This window comes from Octopus bimaculoides, chromosome 23 (assembly GCF_046866305.1).
Source record: "Octopus bimaculoides isolate indiv1 chromosome 23, ASM4686630v1, whole genome shotgun sequence".
Taxonomy (NCBI): domain Eukaryota; kingdom Metazoa; phylum Mollusca; class Cephalopoda; order Octopoda; family Octopodidae; genus Octopus; species Octopus bimaculoides.
Window position 1 is genome coordinate 37,689,197 of NC_142950.1, and position 10,000 is coordinate 37,699,196.

At 43.2% G+C, this 10,000-nt stretch overlaps 1 protein-coding gene across 12 annotated transcripts in view; it reads left to right on the forward strand.

Annotated features, from left to right (window-relative positions):
* The window catches only part of LOC106869017 (uncharacterized), a 133,433-nt gene that overhangs the window by 95,084 nt on the left and 28,349 nt on the right, over nt 1-10,000 (forward strand). Inside the window, exon 1 of one of the 12 annotated variants that reach the window (XM_052975912.2) lies at nt 360-712. The exons of the other annotated variants lie outside the window; for them this stretch is intronic. The gene's annotated coding sequence lies outside the window, so the exon portion shown is untranslated. Of the gene's footprint in view, nt 1-359; nt 713-10,000 lie in introns of those variants that run through there. 12 annotated transcript variants of the gene reach the window in all.

Consider the following 10,000-nt stretch of genomic DNA (forward strand, 5'->3'; position numbering starts at 1 on the left):
CACACATACACGTGCATACGAAGGCAGCTGAACACGGTGAATCTGTGGACAGACGTGACGGGTTCGATCCCATTGCACGATACCTTGGCCTTCACTTGTATATTTATATCTTTTAGTTTTTGTTTGGAGGGAAAGCAGCCCCTACGACCCTTCGCAGGGCCTCCAACATTTGTGAGAGGTTGGGTGGTTAGGATCCTCAGCCAAAGGCCTGATCCGAATGCCTTGTGCGGACTGCAAAAAAGGCACCCTAAGGGGAGGGAGTTTGACCGAGGGCTTTATAGACGGAAACAGTGCGGAAGCCTGACATATCCGTTTGTATGTTTATGTTTATCGGTGTTTGAAATTGTCTCTCTTTATATCAGTGTAACACAGCGATTCGGCGAAAAGAAATCGATAAAATGTAAACTAGAGTGGGTGTTTAGAGACGATTTGAGCGATTAATTTCCATTTAGCCGATGCTCCAGCTTGGCCATAGTACAGTAGTTGCTGTCAGAAACGAGAGAGAGAGAGAAGGAAAGAAAGAAAGAAATGGTTGATAACGGACACGAATGAATGAATGAATGAATTAGCTGAGAGAGAGAGAGAGTTATTCAGTCAGTCAGTCAGAAAGACAGACACTGGGAAAGTTGGATGGATGGTAGAACCAGGTAAAAGCAGGAAGACGGAAATAATTTTATAGGGAGAGAGAAAAGAAAAGAGGGACTCATAGCAAGTAAGTGAACCTTTCTAATACCCCCTCCCCTTCATTCAATCTTCCCCCCCCCATTCACACACATTCATGCATGCATACACACGCTTGTATGTGTTTGTGTATATATATATATATGTGGGTGTTTGTATTTGTGTGTGCGATGTGTAATTTGGTTACCAAATATTCAATCGTGACCTATTTGTGTGTTAAAGTTAATCCATCGCCGGTTCATCGCGAGCAATTTGGTTCTTGGGTGATTTAAGGGTTCACCCAACACTGCTTGTTGCAAGCATTTGGGAAGGCCAGGATCGCCGGTTTGACAATATTTTCATTCTTCCGTTCCTCTCAGGCTCCCCCTCAAGTCAGCAAAAGCCACTGAAGCGACTCCCTCGATTCTCGGGGGCCGAATCCTTCCTCCCTGGTTTAGCAAATAGAAAATACATTCACGTCCAGTTTGTAAACAAACTCCACACACAAACGGTCCAAAATCTCATCTACACATCGCCGACAAAATGATGATCAGAACCAACGATATGCGCTACATTTCTGCTCCATTTCCTCAGGGTTACACATTTCCGTCGCACTTTGGCGGAGGAGGCAGTTTATCCGAGGACCAGGAATGATCTTCGTGAAAGACTAACCTGTCTTTTAGTGAATAGTATTTCGCCATTACCCCCGTCCCTCTGCCGAATCGATGCGTGGGTCACGCAAAACTCGGAGTAATGAAGGTGAAATACACCTCAATCGCCAGTAATTGAGTAAGCTCTGTGTGTGTGTACGTCTTTATATACACACATATATGCATACATATACATACACACACGTATGTGTATGTGTATATATATATATATAGATAGATAGATAATGTATGTGTATTTACTCGCGCATGCAGGCGCACGTGGTAGAAGCCGCTTATTATGATCACTTGCTCTTTGTGTGTGTGTGTGTGTGTGTGTGTATAAATTTTATATATGCACATACACACACACCGGTTTCTCTGTACCTATGGCCTCTCAGATTTCTTGCTAGATGGAGTAGAAAAGCACACACACATACATGTATATAGACACACACAACACGAAACGGTGAAGGCGGTGGTTTTCGTTCTCTCCATTTATTCCTCACACACACACACACACACACACACTACTCGCAGTAGCTACTATTACCACCACCACCACCACCACTACTACTACGTCTATATTATCTATGATAATCTCTTATATTATTATTATTATTATGTAATGTTTTTCAAGTTTCGCCGAGCAAATTATCGAAAGTCAACCAAGCGACTCCGTTCTTCGCTTCTTTTCTGCCTCGCTTAAAAGTACATCTATTATGCTGTCCTTGTTGTTGCTGCTGTTACTGCTGCTGCTGCTGTTCATACGGGGGGGGGGGGTCTTCCATATTTTCGTTGTTCTTTCTAATAATTTAGAAACAAAACAATAAACCCTACACCTCCTCCTTCTCCTCCTCCTCCTCATCATCATCATTATTCCTGCGAGGCTGTACCTGTTGTTATTGTTTAACCCTGGGCAGGCCGGAGGCAAAGAATACATACACCACCGATCTTCGGCGTAACAAAATCCCTAAACCCAACCCTAACCCTTTCCACCGGGTGTACATATTCTTTACCTTCGCCCTTGGCAGATCCACCGTGATCAAAGCCGTTCCAACCGTGACCTTTCCGTATGCTTCATGATGCAGTGTATCCAGGATTGCGTTATTCAATGTGACTTCACGCGTTAAAGGGTAGGCTGTGTAGTTTGATGAAGTTTCGGCTGTTGTTTCTAGCACATGGACTAACCACCTTAGTTTGGCGTTTAGTCGTCGTTAAGCCCTCAAATCTCCCCTCATCGGGTGAGAGCATGCCAGCCGCGACCATCCCGTTTTCTATAGAAAAACGGGAGCCACATAATTGAAAGTGTGCTTTTTGTTGTAGAGAAAAGCATTAAGCGTCATTGGAGGGAGATTTGGCTGCTATTTCTGTCTGAGTAACCACATTCAAACTTCGTTGTTTGGTGAAAAAGAAAAGTTGAGGGCTTTCGTTTGGTCCTAAAACAGCCCAGATCATCTAGATTGATTACTGGAGTTCCAGCTGTGACCATCCCGTCTTTTTTTGTGTCCACGTAACTACCTCCTCCTTAATGAATTAGCATATAAGTGACTGAGTATTTCACAGACGCGCGTACCTTTCATGGAATTCAATTCTCAAACAGAATCAACACCACTAAGGCTTCACAAGACTTTCCCTTTTGAAATGAAACTCCAGTCCATCTGACGGGTTTCCATGCAGTTTCCGTCTACCCACTTTCATTGACAAAGTATAGGTCGACCAGAGATTATGGAAAATGACAGTTGTCCAAGGTGGCATGTAACGGAATCGAAACCGAAACTTGAAAATTGCGAGGCAAACTTGTTAATCACTCGACTATAATGCGCTTTCTGTAGTGTATGCAATATGTTCTCCCCGCTTTTATTTATCGAATTGTGACTTTAGGAAGTCATAGTTGCTATTCTTAGCAATTCCAGTGTCCAGGTTCGTCCGTAGTCTTGCATCTTTGTTCTTTTCTTTCGGTGTGGTTTGTCAAAGACGGAGAGCCGGATATTGAACAACACTTATTTTCAATAAACACTGGAGGAACCAGGACGAAATGTTTTAGTTGCCACCTGTTTTTGAGTTCAAATCTTAGTTGGGTCGATAAATAAACTACTTAGGCTATGCAGGTGAATAGAAAAGAAAAGTTTGTTTGGATTGACTTTTCCCATCCCTCCTATACAAGTCGTTTCTAGACAATACTCTTGGGTGAATGAAGACTTAAGAGAAGTCTTCTGGGGCTTTCAGAAAACTAGTCGGCCATTAAACTCCTTCCAGAGAAAAAACATATTCATATCTATCTTTATCTATCTTTATCTATCTGTTTGTGTTTGTGTGTGTGTGTTTATCTCTCTCTCTCTCTCTCTCTCGCTCTCTCATATATATTTATATATATACCTACCTACCTACCTACCTACCTGCCTATCCATCTCTCTCTCTCTCCGTCTCTCTCTCTCTCTCTCTCTCTTTCTCTCTCTCTCTCTCTCTCTCTCTCTATACTGAGTATGCAGGTATGAATGCCTGCCTTCACACGTCTGCTCCACAGCTTTGTTTACATCGCTTATTGATAAATTAATTTCTCGACTGTCTTAGAAAGAAAGAAAGCCGTTGCATGTGTTTATAGTTGGGAGTTATTTAATCTCTGCTCAGCATTTTGTTATATAATCGAAAACCAAAAAGATTAAAAAAAAACATGGGAAGTGGCTACGTTCATGCCTTTCCCGAATAAATGGCATTTCTCTGAGTAGGATATTTAAGATTCTATTAAAAGTCGAATGGAAGCCGTTTATCAGGGGTTTTTTTATTTTAATTTTCTGTTTTTCTTTTTAATCCCCTATTCTGGTCAAATAGACCTGTGATAAAGGGCCTTCTAGTTGTGACCATCCCGTATCCCCCCCACCCGCGACCACTAAGCCTTAACCCCTCCATTACCAAACCCTCCGACCCATCAACAAGCGGTTTATATCTTATTGACCGACGATCGACGTTTTTCGTTTTGGTCATTTGTCCCCAAATTCTCAGCTCCTGAATCAAGTGGGCATATTCCAACCGTGACACTCCAATCTTTCCCTCAATGTTAACCCTGAATCACACTGTGTAATGTTTCCTGACCCCCCCCCCCATCCCCCATATTTTTAAAAAGAAAAAACGATGTTTTGGGGACTGCTGTTTCTAGCAATCGAACGACCGCAGGAGGCCCTCATTTTTAGCTCTTCCACCGTGAGAGCTTTTTAAGCCGCGTAGCCCGCGCTGGCGTTACGCGATCCACTGACCTTCTGCGTTTTATAAATAAGATGGGCACACCCAGGTTTCGTATCAGGTGGTTAGTCTTCAGTTATTATCAAAAAGAAGACCCCCACCATTCGCCGAATAATTAACAAAAAGATCTGAATAGTTACGTAATTATTGTATTAATTGGAAGCGACACTTAGGGGCGAGGGAAGGCCTCTAAATTCGTCGAATTTTCTTAGGCTCCATATGTGACACCCACACCTACACAAACACACACACACACACACACACACGTCAATACAACTCCCACACCAGAATGCAAATTTTGAGATTGTTTTGAATTATTGCACATGCGCAATTCGTGCTTCGGTTGTTTGTTTTGATTTCGACTTTCGTCAACTTAAAATAAAATGACGAAATATTTTCTCTTTTCTTAATCATATTATATAACAATGGAAACAACAATTTACTGGCCTTCAACATTCGCCTTTCTCCCCCACCCGAACCTCTCTTTTCTAAATGGACAAATTGTCGTCACAGACTCCAGGGTTCCAGAATTTACCCTGGGGGTAGCATACGTTTACAAATCTATAAATTAAACAGTTAAAATTTATTTTTGTTTCATCTAGAATTAGACAACGAAACGCTGGTGGCGGTGGGGACAACTTGTGTCAGGTTAAACCTGACAGGATAAAGGTTCTCTCAAATCGACGTTCCAATGAAGCCCATCGCGTCTTTTATCTAATTTTTGTTTTTTGCCTTCAAAACGACATTATTTAATGTCGATTTTTTAAGTCAGTAAAGCTTGATATGAGAGGGGTTTTGTTGCCGTTTTAGATCGAATAATTGCAAAAAGGCCCTAATTGCTATGAATAAACGTTATTTCTGTAGGTAGGTAGGTAGATTTGCGAGAGTGAGTGCTGAGACCCCTTTCGGTCATGACTGACTCTGGGATTGCACCTAGAAAGTTACCCTCCAAGGCACAAGTCCGGGTAAGGTTGTTTATGGAAGACCAGCAGTCACCCATGCTTACCGCTCTCTCCTCTTCATGCCACCGATGTTATCCAAGGGAAAGGCAAAGGGGCCGATACAGCTTGGCACCTGTGACATCGCAACTCATTTCTACAGCTGAGTGAACTGGAGCAACGTGAAATAAAGTGTCTTGCTCAAGAACACAACACGCAGCCTGGTCCAGGGTTCGAACTCACAACCTGACGATCGTAGGCTCGACGCTCTAACCACTGAGCCATGTGCCTTCACTAGGTTGGTGTAAACCCATGTCTCCTCATATCGGTACTCAACAGTTGGTGTAGTTGTGAGGTAGAAAATAGGTTCTGTGTGTTTCTTCTCTTAAAACAAAGGTTATTGTATTTATTACGTCACAGTTGTAAAGTGTCAAGCACCCCAGACCCCGATTTGCTAGAAATAGCAACCAAACTTCACACTATACCCTACCATCTGGATAATGTGACCTTTATATATACACGACCCCACCCAACACTACCACCAAGAAGAAAAATCAGAGCTAAAATGCTGTTCGGTGCTGGTCTGCTCAGTCAGACTGATCTGGAACTAAACAGCGACAACGGTGATAGCTCGACTCGTCAGAAATAGCAGCCAAATCTCACTTAAGTTAACAGCTGTCTATGAATTAACAGGAAGTACAGTTTGTAGAGTTGTCTTTAGTGAACGCGATGTTTGATTAATGCGTAGATGTTTCAAAGAGACACATGGGCGGGTCCCGATGGCAAAACCCGGGATCGGTTACTTTCTCGTCAGTAAAAAGTGGAAATTCAATATTTTGCGATGTAAGATTTATCCGGGAGTTGACTGAGATATTAACATGCGATAGGCACGATTAAGCTCACTGCCAGGAAGATAAAAGTGGGGGGGGGGGGGTAACACCAGACATGTAATCTTTCAAACATTTGAAACTCTGTCAGTACCGCGAGTTGCGTCAGTTTCCGAGTCTTGTTGACATTTTAACAATTGGAAGTTTCTTGACTTGAACAGATGTGAAACATCCCAGAACGATTGCAAGGACAGAGACACATAAGCGATCCTCAATGAAACAACGACTGCAGAAGAAAATATCAAACGACACTTCGGGAAAGGAGCAACAAATAAGGATCCAATGAATGGAAGCATGAAATAGAAATGCTGCAGGTTTGACAAAGAAGCACACCAACTTGGTGGCCATGGTTGTAGAGTCGTGTTAGAATGTGGGAGAGACTGCTTTGCGACCATCGTTCCAGCTGCCGGCTTCCTTTGTTCAAATGACGTTGAGGTCAGCTTTTCTTTGGGGGAGGCGGGTCGATAAATAAAGTACCAGTGTTGTATTGTGGGACGATTCTTCCCTTTCTCTTATTCAGTTTGTCTTGAAGAAATTGGTTGTGATCAAACCTGGACAGGGATGGGTTTTATTAGGTATGAAAGACTGTCCAGGACACACCCAGTATTTCATGGCGGCGACCCTGCAATTCAAAGACCAAAGCCCAGCACAAATATTGACAATGCTTGGTTTTTTGACACGCCAAAAAGATGCAACTGGAAAAATAAGTTTTAAATAGCGACACCTTCACGCCACAGAAGTTGGTGAAATAAAAAATGGCGAAGGAACAATTTAATTAAAAAAAAAAAATGTAGATTTAAAGAAAAAAAAAATGATTTGAGGAATTAACGAATTAGGAAATTGACAAAAAGGGAGACCAGAGCCAATATTATCAGAAGAATTAAGATTTTAAAAATATAAAACTAATTTTGAAAATAGTGAAGAGACGCAGGAGGTCTGGCCGTTATGGTTAAGACCCTCACTTTGCAATCGTTTGGTCTCGGGTTCGGTTCCACAGCGCGGCACCTTGAGCAAATTCTTCTACTGTAGCCTCCTGGACCAACTAATGCCGTGTGAATTTGGTAGACGGAAACTATGTGGAAGTCCATGGTGTATGTATGTGTGTGTCTTTTTTGCCTGTTGCCACACTCCCCCACCGCTCGACAACCGGTGTTGGTTTTTTAATATCTTCTTAATCTAGCGGTTCGGCAAAAGTGACGATGGAATAAGTATCGGTCTTAAAAACAAATCATAAATCTTGGGATCGATTTGTTCCGTTCAATCACTGAAGCAACTGAAAGATAAAAGAGAGAACCCGCCGCCGCCGCCGCCGCGAGGCCCCTGTCACTATCCTTCTCTCTGGCATTTGGGGCTATGTGTCGTTTTCTGTAGCCTCGGATCGACCCCACATGTCTGGAGGAATCGACTGGATGGAAACTATAGAAACGCGTTGTAGGGGTGGGATTGTACTTATAAGTGAAAAGGTCACGCGCACTGTGTTGAGCTGATTCTGCCTGAGAATTACGTTAACAGTAAACGTGTCTACGGAGTACTCAACCACTCCGACATTAATTCAAGAGTACGTAATTTCAGTGGATCGAACAACTGGATAATCGTCATCGTCGAACGACGGGGATCTACCATACACACATACATACATACATACATACATATATATGAGTGAGTGAGACAGCCAGAGAGAGAAAGGGAATATAAAAAGTAGGTGGTTGGGGGACGCAATCAGTGCAGGCGGCACGGTTTCGATTCCCGGTTGTGGGTATCTCGTTTCAATATGCAGCAGTTGGTGTCTCTCATTAAAAACCTGTCTTTCAGTAATTATGTAACCCTGTCGTTGATGATGATGATGATGATGATGGCAGTTGTGATGTGGTGGTGGTGGTGGTGGTATGGTAGTTGGGGGACGGTTCATTGGGTGGGCTTTTCAAAGTGCTGGCTGGCTAGCTGGCTGGCTGGCTGGTTGGCTGATATCAATGTCCGCCCACCCATTCTCGCCTTGGCTGATTAAAGAAGAGGAAATACCTGCTTTCCATGACACACACACACACACACACACACACACACACACAATAGGCCCATAAATAACATATACATAAGATATACACACGCGCATGTGTGTGTGTTTATATATCCACATAATATATACGCGACAGGAATATATTTATGCAACAGGCACACACACACACAGCAAGAGAGAGAGAGAGAGAGAATATTACATAAAAGTTAGGAGACCTTAACAAGATATTACACAATGGGAACACGGCACACACACACACACACACACACACGTATTGGTATACTCAGTGTACTAATATTACTAGTATGATAGTATACGCAGCTGTTACTAGGTCTTCTTATGACCACTGCAACTACCACCACCACCACAAAAACCTACCCTGACTACTAGCACCAACACCACCTCAAGTACTTTTACTAGAATCGACACCGCCTTCACAACCACCAAAACCAGCAACACCATCGCTTATTAGCATCATCGCCACTTCCGTCATCGCCACTTCCGTCATCACCACCGCCATTACAATCACCCCCCCCCCCCCCGCCCACCCCACCACTACACCTGTATTCAATGATGATCGACTTGAAGTGGAAAATACTATTTTTCAATATCGTGTAAGAAAGTTCAGCTGTACTTTATGCAATCTCTCTCTTTTTCTCTCTCTCTCTCTCTCTCTCTCTCCTCCTCCTACTCATCTTTCTCTTCGCTTCTATCTTTACCAAGTCTTCTCTCCTCCTCCTTCTATTTCGTCTTTCTTCTCCCCCTCTCTCTCTTTCTCTCTCTTTCAATCATCGATCGGAACATGCCGTCTTACTGACGTCTTCGACAACGTACACGCACGCACGCACATATACCCGCTCACTGACAGATACATTCACGCACCTGCTCTCTCACACACACACACACACACACACACACACCTGCACAAAACAGCTATTTACACATACGCAGAAAGACACGAACACACACACGCATACCCGCTCACTGACACACACACACACACACACACCTGCACACGCAGCATATTTACATATGCACACACACACACACAGCTATTCACAGATGCATAGAAACACACGCACACACTGAAGCATAGAAACGTTTCATGTAAATGGATCCCCGTCGATTTCGACGATGAGTATTCGTTCAGCAGAGCTAGTTTATTCGAATAGTGTAGTGTCCGAGTACTCCGTAGACATGTTTGTACCCTTGACGTAATTTTCGGGGTGGGGGTGGGACGAATCAGCACATCCCTTTCAATATTTCCTAGTTAAAATCCATCGGACGACGCTTCCACACAGTTTCCCCTCTACCACCACCACCGGCCCCAAACGTATTGCACAAGGCTTGAAGAAGGGGTCTCGTGATGCCGGAGCAAATTTATTAACCATCCGACCAGGATTGCTCTTAATACATACAATTACACACACACATGTGCATACACACACACATACATACTCACGCACACACACATACATACTCACACACACACACACACACACACACACACACACACACACACACACACATATACATACATATACACACACACACATATCTATCTCTACCTCTTTCTATATTTCTCTCTCCCTCCTCCCCCCCTCTCTTTCTCAT